The 9,540-nt window shown below is 53.3% G+C and overlaps 1 protein-coding gene across 4 annotated transcripts in view; it reads left to right on the top strand.

The window, feature by feature from the left end:
- Positions 1 to 1,671: 1,671 nt before the first annotated feature.
- The window catches only part of EVC2 (EvC ciliary complex subunit 2), a 115,839-nt gene continuing 107,970 nt past the window's right edge, over positions 1,672 to 9,540 (top strand). For 3 of the 4 annotated variants that reach the window (XM_034672141.1, XM_034672140.1, XM_034672138.1), the window contains exons 1-2: positions 1,673 to 1,730; positions 7,601 to 7,655. The gene's annotated coding sequence lies outside the window, so the exon portion shown is untranslated. Of the gene's footprint in view, positions 1,731 to 7,600; positions 7,656 to 9,540 lie in introns of all 4 variants that reach the window. The other variant, XM_034672139.1, reaches the window with a different exon arrangement.

The following is a 9,540-nucleotide window of genomic DNA, read 5'->3' as shown; positions in this document are numbered from 1 at the left end:
ACCCTCCCGGATCCCCCCGCGGCTCCCGGGGCGGGCCCCGAGCGGTCCGCGCAGGTAAGGAGGGCCCGCCCCCAGTCTCCTCCTGTAGGACCCCGGCGGGCTGAGCTCGGTCTACACCCGCGGCGGGGAGGCCCCTTCGAGTTGGGGAGATTATCGGAGGGACGGTAGGGTCTGAGTAGGATGCTTCGGGTGTTCCTTAGTGTATGGCGCTCAGGCCCGCAAAGTCGCAGGAAAGGTGGAGCCCAGCGCCCTGGCTGCGGGCTTGGACTTTGCCAGCCGCCCGAGTCTAATCTCGCCCTGAATCTTAAAATCCCTGTGACCTAGGCCAGGCGCTTCGCTTCTTATGCATCCGATTCCTAGTCTGTAAGCCTTTGCAGCGTCTACCCTGCGGGTGGGTGCGAGAGGTAGGGGCGTTCCTGTAGGCGCCGCTTTTGCAGAGGTGAGCAAGCCGCGAGTGTAGCCCTTCTTAGAACAGTTGGGATCACTGGCTAGAGTTTTCCTGACTGCACACTCTTGGCTGCTGAATTTATCCACTTCCCATCCGGCCCTGACTCTGTGGCCCCAAATTTGGGAAGGCACAGAGCCCTGGCTGTCTCCCTAGATTCTCCTTGCCCCTTCCTCCAAAGCTGGCCACCAGTACTCCTGCCTTTTCCTCCAAGTCTGCTGGGATGTCCGCAACCCCCATCCCAGCCCCCAGGTTCAGTGCCCATCACTTTTTTTTTTTTTTAAGATTTTATTTATTTATTCGACAGAGATAGAGACAGCCAGTGAGAGAGGGAACACAAGCAGGGGGAGTGGGAGAGGAAGAAGCAGGCTCATAGCAGAGGAGCCTGATGTGGGGCTCGATCCTAGAACGCCGGGATCACGCCCTGAGCCGAAACAGTGCCCATCACTTAACCTCTGACCTTTGGTGTCTGTTTCTTCTGAGTCTCCTCCACTCCTTAATTTGTGCTCTGCCCCACCCATTTCCCCCCCCCCCCCACCATGGCTGGTGTCCAGGATGGGTGATCTGTCCTTGGAGTACCTATGACCACTTCCCTCCCCAGCCCTCACCCCCTCTCACCCACTCCTAGCAGAGCTAGGCTTCTGTTCCCAGGACTGCCCTGTTCAGTATGGCCTCTCCCCTCACTGCCCTGGGGTCCTCCCTGCCCTCCCTCAGGGCCTGGCTCCCCTGGTCCTGTTGGGTTCTTTACCTGCAGGCCCCAAGGCCTTGCTACACTTGCTACAGAGTTTTAATCTGTAAATCTTTAAAGGAGATTCTGTTCATTTTCTGTCATTAGATTTTCACTAGAGAAGACTAAGTAATAACACTCTGTCAGTTTACTGAGCTTTAAAAGAGTCCCATGTCAGAATGTGTTCACAGGGACCATTCACTTGCTCCTGTCTCATGAAGTGGGATGTGTCTGGCTCATTTTGCAGAGGAGAAAACCTGGCCCAGAGAGAACCCTCTCCCCCCCAGCCTGTCCTAGGCTCTCTCGCAGGCCTCCATGTTAGAGCCTACTTACCTGGCCTGCTTTGCACTTGCTTTCCTCTTTGAGAAACCAGCACCGGAACATTCTGGTAGACACTTGTCCCCAGGCTCTAACCAGGAGGTGCTTTGAAAACCTGAAGATCCGTGCTTAGTGTAAACTTAGTATCTGTTCCTTCTTGCAAAGGGTAAACTGAGAGGCAGCTGCAACCATTTCCCATGTGGCCTGAGATGCTTTTCCAGCGCAGGACCCACTAGCCAGGTATGGTTATTTAAATTTAGACATTTCAGGTGCTTAATGGCCACATGTGTTAGAGGCTGCTAGATTGGACAGCCCAGACTATGGAACATTCTCACCATGGCGGAAAGTTCTGTTGAAAGTTTGCTGGAAGGAAAGAAGGCTGTGAAGGGTTGAGTAGACAAGAGCCTCTGAGTCAGCCATTCACTTCTGGTGTTCAGGGACAGCTTTCTAGGTGGCAGGCTCTGTTCTGGGTGCTGGGATGTCAGAGAACAAGGCAGTCTGTCTTAAGAAATCTGCCTTCTTGGGGCAGGAGAAGGAAGTAAACAGTGGTGCCAATCCATGCTGTAGCAGGTGGTGGTTTGTGCTGCAGGGAGAAGTGCAGTGGGCAGATTGGGACTGGGAGAGAGGATGGTGAACGCTGTCTAGTTGAGTGGTCAGGGAGGGTGCTTTGAGGAAGTGGCAGGTGAACTGAGCCCTGAGTGAAATGAGGGAGGGCAAGGCCATGTCCAAGGGAAGAGTTTTCCCGAGTGCCATGGTAGTGAGGCCAGAGGCCAAAGGCGGGATGTGCTTGGTGTGGTCCAAGACCAGCAAGGAGGCCTGGGGGCCACCGCAGCAAGGGAGGGGCAGCGGAGGTGAGGCCAGGAGGGTGAGGAGGGGCCAGGTCAGGAAAGGCCCCGTGGCTTAAGCTCAGAATCCTGGCTGTTACTGTGAGTAAGATGGAAGCCATGTGGGTTTTGAGCCGGGAAGTGATGCACTGTGGCTCGTCTTTTAAAGCAACCCCGTGGCAGGGGTGAGGATAGAGAGCCAAGGGCAGAAGTGGCAGCAAGAGAGGAGACGGGTGGGAGACCAGGCCCAGACGGAGGAGTACTGGACCAGGGTGTTGAATGATGGGCCGCTAGCTGTGGGGTTTCCTATGTATTTCAAAGGTGGAGCTGGTAGGCTTTGTTGGGATTGGTTGTGGGTTGAGAGAGAGAAAGAGAGGAGTCAAGGATGAAGCCAAGGATTTCGGCCTGAGCAATGGGAGACTAGAGATGCCGTTGGCTAATATGCTGAAACCTCATGGGGCCATCAGGAATTCTGTTCTGGTCTTGCTGAGTTTGGCCAGGGGGCACGTACAGTAGAGTGTGGGGGGGCAGGTCTAGATTTGGGCGAGGGCTCGGAGCTGGGACTACGGGAGCTGGGCTACACCGAGTAGTGGTCAGCGTGGAAATGGCTGAGCTCACCTTGGGAGTAAGTGTGGATTGGGAAGAAGGAGGCCTGAGGGCAAAGGCCTGGACCAAGCCCAGAGCCCTTGGCCGGGCAGGAAGAAGGAGAGATCCAACAAGGGAGATGAGCACGGATGGCTGGTGTGACAGAAAGGGAACCAAGACTGTGACCCAGAGGTCAGGGGAGGAGAACATTTCAGGGAGAGAGGGCTCAGTGGTAGCAGATCCATGTCCTGATCCCCCAAACTAGTGAATGTGTTAGGTTACCTGGCAAAGGGGTGTTAACATTGCAGGTGGAATCCAGGTTGCTAATCAGCCGACCTTAAAAGAGAGGTTATCGTGGATTATCTGGGTGGTCCTGATGTAGTCACAAGGGCCTCAGAACATGGAAGAGGGGGCAGAAGAGAGAGTCGGAGTGGAAGAACGTCACAGTGATACAGTGTGAGGACAGCCTGTTGCTGACCTTGAAGGTGCGGGAAGGGGCCCTGTGCTAAGGCATGTGGGTGGCCTGTGGAAGGTGGAGAAGGCCAAGACACGGGTTCTCTCCTAGAGCCTCCAGGAGGTAATGCAGCCCTGCCTCCACTTTGATTTTAGCCCGTTAAGACTTATGTCAGACTTCTGGCTTCCAGAACTGTAAAGTAATAACTGTGTTGCTTTAATCAGGTTCAGGTGATTGTGACAGCAGCAACGGGATGTAAATGCACTCCCGTATGGGATGCTGCTGCCAGTGGTGTGCAGTGAGGATGGAGAATTGGCCATTGAACAGGGCCTGGTAGAGGTCATGGTGACCTTGTCAGGGGCTGCCATTTTGGAGAGAGGGTTAACCAGGGAGGGGAAGGCCGGGCATTGAAAGGGGCTACTGGCTGGCACCTGAGCATGGTCTCTTTGAGAGCAGGCTGCTTCGTGTGGCCAGGGAGCCTCCAGAGAGGCACCCCCGCTCCAGGCTGGTGACACCCAGGAACCAGTGAGACCTCTGGGAGCATAGCAAAGGGCCTCTGGCACCTGGGGCTCCCGAAGGCCTTTGTGGGTGGTTTGTTCCCTTGGACCCAGCCCCTTCCTCTCGAGTGGAAATATCTGTTGTAAGGAGACCATCATCCCTTGGCGAAGTCAGGGGCCGGGTCTGCTTTGCCACCCTTGTGGCGCCTGGCGCAGAGCCTGCCATGCAGTGAATGCTGGTTGAGAGAATGGGTGGGAAGTTCCAGGGACAGGGATTCTGTAGACAAGCTGCTGTGTGGGTGTTGGGTGCACCTTGGAGCCACCGTTCCCTCCAGACCTCCTGAATACACACTGTGTAAGTTAATAGGCTTTCCTTTTTAGAACAGTTTTAAATTTTAGAAAAATTGAGTGCACAGTGCGCAGAGTTCTGTGTATCTGCCCTGAACCCCACACACTTTTCCCTGTTACTGACTTCTTAGCGTGAGTGTGGAATGTTTGTGGTAGTTAATGGACTCACATGGATAGATTAGAGTTTATTCAGACTTCCTTTTTTTTTTTTTTTTTTTTTTTAAACCTAGTGCCCTTTCCTGTTGCAGGAGTGTATCCAGGGCACCGAGTTACATTTAGTCCTCATACCCCTTAGGCTCCTCTTCGTTGTGCCGGGTTCTCAGACTTTCTCTGTTTCCGATGAACTTGGCCATTTTGAGGATCCTGTCGGGTGTTTCGCAGGGCCTGTGTCCTGGGGTTTGCCTGGGCGCATCCTGCCGATATGGTTTATCGCCGTTGGCGTTGACCGTGGCCTCCTGGCTGCAGTCTCGGTGGTCGGGTTTCTCCGCCAGAAAATGCCCCTTTCCCCATTTCCGTACTGTGCTGGTGAGGAGAAGGTCACAGCCCGGATGTGTGCTGTTATCATGAGATTTGTCTCCTGCCAGATGACAGCAAAGACTGACTCCGTCCACGCCAGCGTATCCCAACCACGTCTCACAGACGCAGGGACTCTTCGAGGAAGAGGTGCCTCTTTCTGCCTTGTGGAAGGCACTTTCTGAACTAGTGGCCATGCTGGCCACACGCTGCTGTCCAGGGAGACTCTGGGTCACCTCACGTCAGGTGTGAGGGCCCTGAGAGACCCCAAGGGAACAGGCCTGCCAAGCAGCCCTGTGGCATGGGTCCCCTTGCTCAGTCTGTGTTACTTTGTTGTGACACACGGACACGTGCGTTGTAGGAGAGGAAAGGGCACAGAAGGCATGAAGGAACGGGGCCTTCCTTCCCTGCCCGCAGGGGCACCACTCCTGTCCCCAAGGCCACCAAGGCTGACACTTCTGAACCTCTTTCTAGACTTTTCAAGTGGTCATGATGTATTATGTCACGTACTGCTAAACATATAGTTATTCATTAGATATGTAGTTAACATGAGCTATATTAAATATCTACATATACTTTATATTTGTTGAACATAGAAATAAATGTATGTAGGTAAAATATATGTACAAATAAAAATGACTATGTATAAATAAATGTATATTTCACTGAATACGTAAATACAATTATTAGATACTCAATCATACACTCGAAATATAAAAAGCCATTTTTACTGGATATTATAGTTTTGAGACCTAGTGATTTCGCTTGAATCAACGTTTTTTCTAGGTCAACATAGATCTGCTTTATTTATTTATTCCATTTATTCGTATTTGTAATTGCAATGAAATACACATAACCTAAAATTTACCATTTTAACCATCGTGAAGTGTAGGGTTCAGGGACACTAAGTACATTCACACTTTTGTGCGGCCATCACCACCACCATCCATGTCCAGAAGTCTGCATCTTGGCAAAGCGGGAACTCTGTCCCCGTGAAGCACTCACTCCCCCGGTCCCCTCCCCCAGTCCCCGGCGCTCACCACCCCTCTTTCCATCTCTGGATCTGATGACTCCAGGGACCTCCCAGAAGTGGGAGGCATTTGTCTTTTCATGACTGGCTTATTTCACTGAGCGTGATGTCGTCTGGGTTTGTCCATGTGGTAATGGGTATCAGAATGTCCTTCCTTTAAGGCTGGGTGACCCTGTTTGGCTTCTCCCTGGATCTGTCCAAGGGCACCAGGGCTGCTTCTGCGTTTTGGCTATTGTGAACGGTGCCGCTGTGAACACGCGTGTACGGACACCTCATTGTGATCCTACCGACAGCCCCTTTGGGTGTGCTCCTATGCGTTGTGTTTCTTTAAAAGGGTTTTTTGGATGGCAAATCAGGTGTGGACAAGAATAGGAAGAGTGCCATGGAGAGGCACGGGAAAGGGGCAGAAGCTGCTTGGACCCACAGGTCCTGGAGGAGGGAGGCATGCCGCGCAGGGGCCACGTGGGGGAAGAGAGAGAGGGGACACTTGGGCAAGTGTCTCCATGGGGGTCGAGGGAAGAGGGGATTCCATTGGAGTACCATGAGGTCACCGTGGGGGAAGGCAGGAAGAGCTCTGGCATGGGTCTTGTGCCAGGATGGCTGGGTCTGGCTTGTTCTCTACCTTCTCTGCCTGTGTCTCACTTGGGCCTCCTCCGAGCAGCCCTGAAAGCTAGCTTATGTCATCCCAGGACAGCCGCTTCAGCCTGGGATGTTCGGAGGCCTGGGGGCCTCCACGTACTGGGTCTGAAACACATGGCCCTCGGTGGCCTAGGGAACAGGCTTGTGTGAGCACAAGCAAAGATAGGGGAAAAGCCTTCCAGGTGGGCAAAGGCAGCGGCCACGCAGTTCCCGCTCAACGCCACGGTGTCCTGCCCAGGTGAGGGCTGTCTCAACGGCACCCATCGGAACTAGGCTTCGGGCTGGGCCCCCAGCTGGGACCGAGTGATGGTCTTCACTCTCTGTGCTCACCCTTTCTCCCTCAATAATGTACAAACCAGCACATCCAGAACTGGGCTCCATGCATTCAAAGCTAATCTCATCTCCCCTGTGGGACCTGCAGGGAGTTCTCTCGTTACCTGTGTGTGGGGATTTTGCTGTAAAGTGAGAATGACACTTCCCCGGCGGATTCTGAAGACTGTTCTTGTGCTAGAGTTCACAGCACGGGACCCAGCCCATTTCGAGGGCTCCAGCCAGGGCAGCTTTATCATTAAAATTAAAATTATTGTTATTATGATTATTATTTTCTAGGAGGAAGATCTGGGCCTTTCCCGGGCCCACTATTTTACGGGGTGGACTGGAAGAGTTGGCTAGGCCCCATTTGGACACGTTTCATCACTAAGCAAGCTGAAGCAAGCTGGGAGGAGGCTTTGAGGTCTTCGCTTTTTGGATGAGGATCTGGGGCTCAGAGAGGCTGAGAGACTTAGCTAAGGACACACAGCAAGGGAATGTTGCAGCTAGAACCCAGCTGTCTGGAACCCTATCTGGTATTTTATGAGCCTCTCCATAGGAACTTGCAAGATCTTGGGAACTCAGAAGCTGGAGGCTCAGCCAGTGTCACAGGGTTAGTGAGAAGCAGAGCTGGAATTCGAACTCAGGTCTGAGTACCTGAAATTTTGACCCCACAGTGCTGCCTTCCTGCACATTTCCCAAAATGCAGTCATGACTGGGTTGCTGGCCTCTGTGGGAAAGAGGAGGTAATCCTGAACTCCTGGTGGGGAGGGCTCACTTAGAAAAACTTGTTTCAGATTTCTGGGTAAGAGTGCAGCTCCTCTTTGTGTGAGCCATTTATGAAAGTGACTTGCAGTCACTTCTTACAAGCATGTTCCTCGTTAGTGACTTTTGCCATTTGAATTTTCTAGGACTTGCCCCATTTGATTTGGCCCAGCCTGGAAAGCTCTGGCTTTAAGACAGAAGGTAAGTTTTTCTCTGGGTTCATTTTCGCTGCTTTGATCCTGAAAGAGAATCGGACCCTAAAGCCATTGCCCCCCTGCTACCTCCTCCCTCACGCTCTGCCCACATGCTACCGGGGGCAAATACGTACGTTACCCCCGGACCTGCAGAGCAAGGGCAGCGTGCGGCCCCCTCCAGCTGCCGGCTGAGCTTTCGCACCTGGAGCAGGAGTCGGTAAGGTGGCCTGTCTGCATTGTCCCCCGAAGGGGGCTGCTGAACGAATCCAGAATGTGCATGTGAGCAGGTGTGTGGGTTTCCCACGGCTGTTTTCACAAATCACCACAAACTTGGTGGCTTAAAACAACAGATTTATTCTCTTAGCGTCGTGGAGGGCACGTTCAAAATCAGTGTAGCTGGACTGAGTCGGGGTGTGGGCACGGCCGCGCTCCCTGCGGGTCCCTGGGGAGAATGTTGGCTTCTCTTCCGGCATCCCCAGCTGCGCTTGGGCCCTGGCCCCTCACTCTGTCTCAGAGCCAGCTTGCCAGCTACTGGCCTCCGTGGTCACGTGGCCTTCATCTCTTCTGCGTGTCAGCTCTTGCTCTGTCTCCCTCTTAGAAGGACACCTGGGATTACGATTCTGATCCACCCGGATAATCCAGGCGATTTGCTTAAATCAGGGTCCTTCATTTAGTCACATCTGGGAAGTCTCTGTTATATTCAAGGTGACATATTTACTGGTTCCCTGGACTAGCACCTGGCAGTCACTCAGCCACTGCACTGGTGACAGAATTGAGCTGAAACTCACCTAAGAGAAACAGAACTCACTGGCCTTACAGCTGATCCTGGCAGGCCCGGCTGCTGCTGGCTCCAGGGGTTCAGCATGCCAGGGCTGAGCCTTTCTCTTTCCACCTTGGCCCTGCTTTCCTCTGGTTCCCGCATTCCTGGGAGTCTTTTGGGTACCATACAGCCGATACTTATGCAGCGGAAGGCTTCCCCGTGGCTTGGCAAGAGTTCCAGGGAAGACCAGTGGGCTCAGCCTGAGGCCGGTGCCTGTGCCCGAGCCCAGCCCTGGGTACCATACTCTGGGTTCTGTGCCTCGTTCTGCCTCCTGGGGACCAGGATGGGCTGGGGTCCAGGTTGGCCCCACTCGTCTGCATAGACTGAGCAGGATACTCATGTATCCTCATGAGCCTCGGTGACTGTGTTTCCACCCAGAGTCCCCTCGGCACAGATTATAAATACACCTTCCTCGAGGATCCTGTTTTATACCAGGGATAAACAGATCTCATTTACTTGGGGAGTTAAAAAGTGTTTCCTATGTCTTCTGTAACCCTGTGCAGACTTCGGATTTTACAAAACCCAGTGTTTTCTCTTGAGTGCAATATGTTGAGGTGATTTCACGGCATTCGTGGAGATCTTTTGTTCATCGATTAGGCAAACTCCTTGGTGACACGGAGCCTGATGTACGACCTTGCCATTGTATTGAGAGCAGGGGATGGAGCAGTAAGGCCACTAGGAGGGGCTTCAGGGAGGGCTCCCTGGAGGAGGGGCTCCTCAGCAGAGTTCTGAGAACTGACAGTTTAGCAGGGGCAGGGGATGGAAGGAGAGGCTTACAGGCATTGGCAGCCAGAGCAGGAGAGTGAGGGTGTAGGCAAAGAACTGCACAGATGGTATAGACGGGCCCATGTGTTGGTGGTAAGAATGGGGAGGCCACTGACCGATGACCTGCTGGGTGGCGATAGTCACTTCGTAGCATGAGTTTCTTCTCTATTTAGTCTGTCAACACCTGCCCTCATTCGAGTCTCCAGGAGAGCCTGTGGCTGGGCCTTCTGAGGGCCGGAGGGCATGAACAGGTGCTCCAGAGATAACACCCCGTGGGGCCTCAGGGTTTATGTCCAGCAAGTCTGCT

This window comes from Ailuropoda melanoleuca, chromosome 11, assembly GCF_002007445.2.
Source record: "Ailuropoda melanoleuca isolate Jingjing chromosome 11, ASM200744v2, whole genome shotgun sequence".
Lineage (NCBI taxonomy): Eukaryota > Metazoa > Chordata > Mammalia > Carnivora > Ursidae > Ailuropoda > Ailuropoda melanoleuca.
The sequence above is the reverse complement of the archived record's forward strand: the minus strand, read 5'-3'. Positions and strand labels throughout refer to the sequence as shown.